Source organism: Phoca vitulina, unplaced genomic scaffold, assembly GCF_004348235.1.
Source record: "Phoca vitulina isolate PV1807 unplaced genomic scaffold, GSC_HSeal_1.0 scaffold48, whole genome shotgun sequence".
NCBI classification, from domain to species: domain Eukaryota; kingdom Metazoa; phylum Chordata; class Mammalia; order Carnivora; family Phocidae; genus Phoca; species Phoca vitulina.
The window spans coordinates 12,440,969-12,450,222 of record NW_022589751.1 but is presented as its reverse complement, the minus strand read 5'-3'; the positions used below and the strand labels follow the sequence as shown (position 1 = coordinate 12,450,222).

The window sequence follows — 9,254 nt, the reverse complement described above, 5'->3', positions numbered from 1 at the left end:
ACCCCCCGTCTTTCTACCCTAAGCCAGCTGAAAAATGACCTTGAGAACAGCAGCGCCACGTTGTGGAGAGAAGAAATGCAGGTCGCTGTCCTTAAAAAAAAAAAAAAAAAAATCACTAGGACTGCAGTTGCCACTTTGTCCTGCAGAGTGCACCGCTTCCTTATGTTTTTAGGTGAGGAAGTTTCTTTTCCTCACCTATGGGTTAATCTCGGTAAACATCCCATAGAAGGCATGGGGTGGAACATGCTTGCCAGATCAGAAATCCAAAACCTCCACACTGTGAAACTAGAATGAACTGGGGAGAGACTGCCCTAGGCATGCACAAGCCTTCTGCTGAGGTTAAAAGTCAGTCTCTATCACAGGCTTGGTTAGAGTGAGACTATAGTAATCCCCAGATTGATGTGTGACTTTACAAGAACATGTCTGTGTGGCACAGTACCCGCTGTAAGATATGTCTTGTAGTTATATTTTTATATGGTACGCATAAGTCAGGCGGTGGTTAATAGATCAAGCCTCTTGTCTGGTGACATTTCCACCCAATGACACATGGGTTTATGTTGGTGGAACAGGTTGGATCACTGATCATGAATCTTTTGATTGATTTCCCCCAGGCTAAGTCTCTCTCTCTCTCTCTTTCACACACACACACACACACACACACACACACACTCACAGTTTTCTGATACTTGTACCTGGACATGTTTTTCCACGGCCTCATCATGTTTAGTGACATCCAGCTAAATTACTACAGTTAGAAAGGAGATGTGTGCAAGTTTACATAAATCCACCAGTCTACCTGGTTGCCTTCTCTGCTTGTTTTCTAATAGCTGTACATAGTCTCCAAAGTTCAGAGGTAGCATGAGAAGGCCTCACACCTCTGCAGATTTGCATAAGATTTCCTGGCAGATGGTGGCATGACTTTGTTTCTCTATGTCCGAGTCTTCAGCTGCTTGGTTTTCTCAACCAAGAGTTTCTAAAGTGATACCGGTAAGCCAGGATGGCATGGCTTAGTGTAATGGTTTTCTCTTGGTTTTGTTTGCTCTGACATGTTTGCTGTCTTCTTACCTGGACTGTAAGCCTTTGACTGCAGCCTCCAAGCCTAGATCTCTGATATGCCTCGAACTCTCGCCTCACACATTGTTAGATGTGCAATACTTGCTCAATACAAATGTTTAGGTTGAATGAGGAAAGGTGTTGTTGACAGAGTGAGAAGTAAAGGAGAGCCAGGGGAGAAAGAAAAAGTGATGTTTCTTTTCTTTTCTTTTTTTTTTTTTTATCATGTTATGTTAGTCACCATACAGTACATCATTAGTTTTTGATGTGTTCCATGATTCATTGTTTTCGTATAACACCCAGTGCTCTGTGCAATACGTGCCCTCCTTAATACCCATCACCGGGCTAACCCTTCCCCCCCCAAAAACTCTGTTTGTTTCTCAGAGTCCATAGTCTCTCATGGTTCATCTCCCCCTCCGATTTCCCCCCTTTCCCTTCCTTCTCCTAATGTCCTCCATGTTATTCCTTATGTTCCACAAATAAGTGAACCATATGATAATTGATTTTCTCTGCTTGACTTATTTCACTTAGCATAATCTCCTCCAGTCCCATCCATGTTGATGCAAAAGTTGGGTATTCATCCTTTCTGATGGCTGAATAATATCCCATTCTATATATGGACCACATCTTCTTTATCCATTCATCTGTTGAAGGGCATCTCAGCTCTTTCCACAGTTTGGCTATTGCAGACATTGCTGCTATGAACATTGGGGTGCATATGGCCCTTCTTTTCACTACATCTGTACCTTTGGGGTAAATGCCCAGGAGTGCAATTGCTGGGTCATAGGGTAGCTCTACTTTTAACTTTTTGAGGAACCTCCACCCTGTTTTCCAAAGTGGCTGCACTAGCTTGCATTCCCACCAACAGTGTAAGAGGGTTCCCCTTTCCCCACAACCTCTCCAATATTTGTTGTTTCTTGCCTTGTCAATTTTTGCCATTCTAACTGGTGTAAGGTTGTATCTCAATGTGGTTCTGATTTGGTTTTCCCTGATGGCTAATGATGATGAACATTTTTTCATGTGTCTGTTGGCCATTTGTATGTCTTCTTTGGAGAAATGTCTGTTCATGTCTTCTGCCCATTTTTTGACTTGATTATTTGTTTTTTGGGTGTTGAGTTTGAGAAGTTCTTTATAGATCTTGGATATCAGCCCTTTATCGTAGTGTCATTTGCAAATATCTTCTCCCATTCTGTGGGTTGCCTCTTTGTTTTGTTGACTGTTTCCTTTGCTGTGCAGAAACTTTTTATCTTGGCTGAAGTCCCAAAAGTTCATTTTCACTTTTGTTTCCCTTGCTTTTGGAGACGTGTCTTGAAAGAAGTTGCTGTGGCCGATGTCGAAGAGGATACTGCCTATGTTCTCCTCTAGGACTTTGATGGATTCCTGTCTCACATTGAGGTCTTTCATCCACTTAGAGTTCATCTTTGTGTATGGTGTAAGTGAATGGTCGAGTTTCATTCTTCTGTATATAGCTGTCCAATTTTCCCAGCACCATTTATTGAAGAGACTGTCTTTTTTCCATTGGATATTTTTTCCTGCTTTGTCGAAGATTAGTTGACCATAGAGTTGAGGGTCCATATCAGAACCTATGGGTACTGTAAAGGCAGTCCTAAGGGGGAAACACATAGCCATTCAAGCCTCACTCAAAAAAAAAACCCAGAAAAATCCCAAATTCACCAACTAACTTTACACCTTAAAGAACTGGAGAAAAGTCAACAAATGAAGCCTCAGCCATGCACAGAAAGAGAAATAATTAAGATTAGAGCAGAGATCAATGAATTAGAAACCAGAAATACAGTAGAGCAGATCAACAAAACTAGAAGCTGGTTCTTTGAGAGAATTAATAGGATCAATAAACCACTGGCCAGACTTACCCAAAAGAAAAGAGAAAGGACTCAAGTTAATAAAATTATGAATGAAAGGAGAGAGATCACGACTACACCAAGGAAATAGAAACAATTAGCAGAAATTATTATCAACAACTATATGCCAATAAATTAAGCAACCTGGAAGAAATGGATGCCTTCCTGGAAACTTATAAACTACCAAGACTGAAACAGGAAGAAATTGACAACCCGAATAGACCAATAACCAGTAACAAGATTGAAGCAGTGATCAAAAACCTCCCAAAAAACAAGAGTCCAGGACCTGATGGATTCCCTGGGAAATTCTACCAAACATTCAAAGAAGAAATAATACCTATTCTCCTGAAGCTGTTTAAAAAAATAGAAACAGAAGGGAAACTTCCAGACTCATTCTATGACGCCAGCATTACCTTGATCTGAAAAGTAATGTTTCTAAAAGACAGGATTAACCAGGGTGCCTGGGTGGCTCAGTTGGTTAAGTGTCTGCCTTAGGCTCAAGTCATGATCCCAGGGTCTTGGGATCAAGCCCCGAGTCAGGCTCCCTGCTCAGTGGAGAGCCTGCTTCTCCCTCTCCCTTTGCCCCTCCCCCCCATTCATTTTCTCTCTCTATCTCAAATAAATAAATAAAATCTTTAAAAAATAAAATAAAATAAAAAAAGAAAGAAAAAGACTGGCTTAACTGACTAGTGAAAGGAGGTAGTTGAGAAAAGGAAAATGGAACAGAAAGAGGAAATTAGAGTATAGTTTTTTTTTTTTTGAAAAGTGTAAATGCAATTGTGGATGATAATAATTGCTGAGATGTAGAAGAACCATGAGAGACAATGGACTCTGAAAAACAAACTGAGGGTTCTAGAGGGGCGGGGGTTGGGAGGATGGGTTAGCCTGGTGATGGGTATTGAGGAGGGCACGTTCTGCATGGAGCATGGGGTGTTATGCACAAACAATGAATCATGGAACACTATATCTAAAACTAATGATGTAATGTATGGGGATTAACATAACAATAAAAAAATTAAAAAAAAAATAATTGCTGAGATGTTCATGGTCAGTATAGGGAGAAATAAGATTTCCTCACTGATTGAAGACCACACAGAACAGTACAAAGGATAGCCTATAAAAGAAAGTTGTAATTTCCGGAATGAATTCAGATTGATAAATGAGTCTGCAGATTTAATAGGCCACACTTAAAATTCTCCCTGAATGTTACAATTAAATATTGAATGCCAAAATAATTTTAAAATCTTGCTTTATTATTCTGTAAAGTTGAGCCAGGTTAGGGGCGCCTGGATGGCTCAGTTGATTAAGCGGCCGACTCTTGATTTCCACTCAGGTCATGATCTCAGTGGAGAGTCTGCTTGTCCCTCTGCTTGTCGCTCTGCCACTCCCCCTGCTTGTGCTCTCTCTCTCTCCCTCTCTCAAATAAATAAATAAAATCTTAAAAAAAAAAAAAAAGTTGAGCCAGGTTAGTGTCCACTAAGATTTCAAAGAATTCTGCTTTAGGTTTAGCTTTTTAAATATAGTAAATAAAAGAGAAATAACCTTGGGGTACCTGGTTGGCTCAGTCAGTAGAGTGAGCAACTCTGGATCTTGGGGTCTCAAAGCTTACTTAAAAAAAGAAAAGAAAAGAAAAGAAAAACACACAAGCTCAAAAGACAAGTAGTCTTGCTGACACTCTCACCAGTGAGTTAGATTTTCCAGAGAACCTTATTTAGCATAAAAACTTATAGATATTTGGAATTTAGAAAGGATTAAGATTTATTGAAATATAAGCATACTTGGAAAATAGTTGCTTTATTTCTTTTTTTTTTCCTTGCTTTTTAATTGAACATATACCTTAGAGTACATCTGGAGTGTTCTAAAGCAAAACTCAGAATTTTATCATTTCACTCATATCTATTTCTTGAAGTGATTATTCTGGTAGCTTTTTATATTGTTTGAGGGAGGAATAATCCATTGATTTTAGTGGTATAAATGCGAAATGACTGAGATCTGGATCAGTGATTTGGTCATGGTTGTAAAGAAGAATAAATAAGTCTAAAAACAGTAAAATCTTGGAATAAAGCATACTGGTTAATTGGGTTTCTGATTAACTATGGGTTAACAAGAAGACACTTTGTTTGAAATACCCCTAAATTGCCTTGGGGCATTTTCTTGCTTTAATAAGTAGTCTAATGAACATAATTAAATCTTCTCTTACTGATTCAGCATCCTGCAGTACCTCAGGGTCATTACTCTGAACATAATATATAATTCTATACTGTACTGTAGCTACAGAAGGAATAAAAATTTAAGATGACTCCTGGATATTGCTATACTTAAAAAAAAATAAATCTCTATGATCTGTGCAAATCACAGTATGTCCATTTACCTTAAGCAAGTAAGTAAATGCATGTTACCTGTTATGGAATAATAGACTATTCAATCCAGAAGAGACTTTTGAGATTATGAAATTCGATGCCATTATTTAAGAAACAAGAAAGCTAAGACCCAGAAAATAACAGAGGATTATTACAGCTAGACTACAATCAATGTCTTCTGATTGCAAATCCGTGACCCTTTGATTCCACCATGCTGCAACTTTCAAACGATTTGGGATTCCTGTCACCTGTCTCCCTTGCCCCTAACAGTGCACAGTCCATTCTCAAAATTGGTTATTTAGGAGTTTTGGTTAAATGAATGCAAGCTCCACTAAAATGGGAGCTCCTTAGGGGCAGGGAATTTTGTCTGTTTTGTTCACTTATGTATTCTCAACACCTTGAATACTTCTCTCCTTAGAAGGCCTTCAATAAATGTTTGTTGAATGAAAGAATGAAATGAAATTGCAAGATTTATTCTACACAAGATAACTTGATTTCGATGTCTATGTTCATCTACTCAGCATTCACTAAGACTAATGGTAGAAAGATTACAGATTAATTACTGAGTTCATAATGAGAAAATGGAAGGGGCACCTGGATGGCTCAGTCAGTTAAGTGTCTGCCTTCGGCTCACGTCATGATCCCAGGGTCATGGGATTGAGCCCTGCAGAGGGCTCCCTGCTTTGCAGGGAGTCTGCCTCTCTCTCTACCCCTGCCCCCTGCTCATGATCTCTCTCTCTTTCTCTCAAATAAATAAATAAAATCTTAAAAAAAAAAAAAAGAAAATGAAAGGAAAAGGATAAATATTGTTAAATTGTCGGGCGCCTGGGTGGCTCAGTTGGTTAAGCGACTGCCTTCGGCTCAGGTCATGATCCTGGAGTCCCGGGATCGAGTCCCACGTCGGGCTCCCTGCTCAACAGGGGGTCTGCTTCTCCCTCTCGTGCTCTCTGTCTCTCATTCTCTCTCTCTCAAATAAATAAATAAAATCTTTAAAAATATATATTGTTAAATTGTCATGGTATGACATCGTAAACTTTTATCTCACTTTGACTGTATCTCAGTTTTAAGCACCAAGTGTTTGAAGTAAAGAGCCAGATGTTAAATTGTAAAAACACTTTTCAGATAGTCAAATTAACAAAGTAGAAGACATCACAACTCAGCTTTGCAAAGCTGTTTGTTAAATATGAGTTCTACGTAATGATTAAACATGTCTCTCAAGGCAAACAAAGCCATCAAAACTAGGGAGAAGAGTCATTTACCTCTGGCATCTTAGTGAGGCCATGGGGGTAGCAGCTGCTCTCTGAGCCTCACCATACAGCCCAAGGATGACAAGAAGAAGAGAGATGCCGAAAAGTCAGCCAAGAAAGACAAAGACCTAGTGACCAAATCTGGGGGTAAGGCCAAAAAGAAGTGGTCCAAAGGCAAAGTTCGAGACAAGCTCAATAACATTCTTGTTTGACAAAGCGACATATGACAAACTTTTTAAGGAAGTTCCCAACTATAAGCTTATAACCCTGGCTGTTGTCTCAGAGACAGGAGATTCGTGGTCCCCTGGCCAGGGCAGCCCTTCAGAAGCTCTTTAGTAAAGGACTTATTAAACTGGTTTCAAAGCACAGAGCTCAAGTCATTTACGCCAGAAACACACGGGCTGGAGATATCCTAGCTGCTGGTGAAGAGGCACAAACAGATCCCAGGCCAACTGCACATTTTGAAAAATAAAACTTTGTTAATTTTTTTAAAAGAACTAGGGAAAAGAGAATATTTATGGACACCGAACCCTGTGCTTATTAACACATATGCCCTTTGACTCTCAAAATTGGTGGGTATGCTTAAGTCTTCTGATAAGTGCGTCAGTATTAAGAAATACCTCAGAAACAAAGCCCAGAATGAATGAATTGCAAAAGCCCTCTACTTAAGGACTGGTTTAAAATTTAACAGTGTAAACATGTAAGGTTATATGAATACATAGATGTATTTAGACTTGGAGTCATGGTTTCAATAATACAAAATCAGAAGATGTACTTAGCTACAAAAGTAGATCCAGGTGTTATCACCTTTATATGCCAGAAAATGCTTTACGTCGCCAGAGGTCTTCGAATTTCTTTTTTCTTGAGTCACCACTAAACCATAAGTTCCTTGAAGTTGAGGATCAATTCTAATTCACAGTTGTAGCTGCAGCCCTTGGCACAATCGTGAAAACGAAAGAAACTTAAGTCTTTGTTGAATGAATGAATTTTAGGGACAGACTTAAGGGCCCTTTTCTAAATTGTAATGAGAGATGGAAACAATACTAGAAAGGAGCTTATGGTATCCAAGAACACTTAACTGGAGAAAAAGAGATAGGTGAAGATGAAAGGAAATGAAGACTTGTCTTTTTGGAGTTCCCATCTTGGGTATTTTGGAGTTTGCTTCTAAGCCCCTTAATCCTCATTATCACTAGTAGGCCCTGGGGAGAAATACACACAAAAACACGTTTGCCATTACCAAAGTACATTGAAAGGACAGCTTTCCTATAACTTCTTTATTCCCAATTTTGCCTAATTTCTGAATTAGCACACCTATTAATAAGACTCTTACATGTGCCATGGAGATGTTGCTTTTGTAGAAATTTGACTTCCTGAACTTTCCGCACTCATATTTCTCGTCTTTTTTTTTTTTTAAGATTTATTTATTTATTTATTTTAGAGAGAGAGAGAGTGTGTGTGTGAGTGCATCTGCGAGAAAGAGGAGGGATGGGGGACTGGGGTAAGGGGGTGCAGAGGGAGAGGGAGAGAGAGAATGTCAGGCAGACTCCACACTGAGCGCAGAGCCCCATACCAGCAGATCCCATGACCCTGCGATCATGACCGGAGTTGAAATCAAGAGTTGGCTGCTTAACTCACTGAGCCACCCAGGTACCCCTTTCCACTCAATGTCTATTCAAATCAACTTCAACCGCTCCTGAACAAGAAGTTCTAGGAAAGATTACAAGGTGAAAATGATTGGACATAGAGAACGCAGGGAAGAGAAGACTCTTCCCGACCCCTTAAGCTAGGAAGATAAGGCCTTTAGGAAGCAGAAAACTGAGACCTGGCTAGCCAGGCCGAGTAGGTGAGTGTACAGCCCCCTGACTGAGGTGCTGCGAGGATCCAAGGTCACCGGGGTGTCCGCCGAGGTCAGGGCTGTGATGAGGGTCTGGTTTTCTGTACTTAAGGATTGGAAAGGCATTTTTCATGCCAACTTTCCCTGACCTTATAATCCTAGAAATTTCCAAATCAGAGACAGAATCTGTAGTTTATCTTTCCATTTTTCTAGTTAGCAATTGGACTGAATGTGTAACCCTCCAGTAATAAATGGCACTTTAGGTTAATGTTTAATTTATAAACCTTTAGGAAATGAAGTATTACCTTGTATTTTTATCACTGATTTTGTTTTAAGCATTTCACACAAATGGTTTTATTAGTTCTGTTAACATCCCTATAACTAGATAAGGGCAAGAATGATGATACACGATAAATCAAATCCCTGAACCACAAGTTAGCTAAATATTAACCCCAGTTTCTCAGCTAAGAGCGGTTTTATTGTTGCTGTTTCTTCAATGTTTTTTGCTCTCCACTGGATAGCTTCTTTGCAGGGAAGATGTTGAAAAGCTTGGAGACATGTCCTAAGGTTTCTCAACAGAACTTTATCTTCTTGCTATTTGAGTGAGGGCCTTAGCGAAATCTGTCTGTGAGAGGTGGAGTTCCATTGGCTAAGTCCTGTCAGTAAATCCTTTGACATTCTTTGAAGGTGAGGATTAGGGCTGACCCAAGGCAAAATGATGAAATAATTCGTTATCTATCCTATTCTCCTCCTACTTATAGGCACTCACCCTGGAGACCTCCTTGTTCCCCTGAACCTCCATGTGATTGCCTCATCAAGGACTTAAGTCCACTCAGGTTCCATGCTCTCTTTTTTTAAAAATTCAGGTCCTTCCTTTCATCCTCGCTGGAGCATAATTGTT

At 39.6% G+C, this 9,254-nt stretch overlaps 1 pseudogene; it reads left to right on the top strand.

Moving 5' to 3' along the window:
• LOC116649492 overlaps positions 1-7,074 on the top strand; it is a 35,608-nt pseudogene extending 28,534 nt beyond the window's left edge.
• The last annotated feature ends 2,180 nt before the right edge of the window (positions 7,075-9,254 follow it).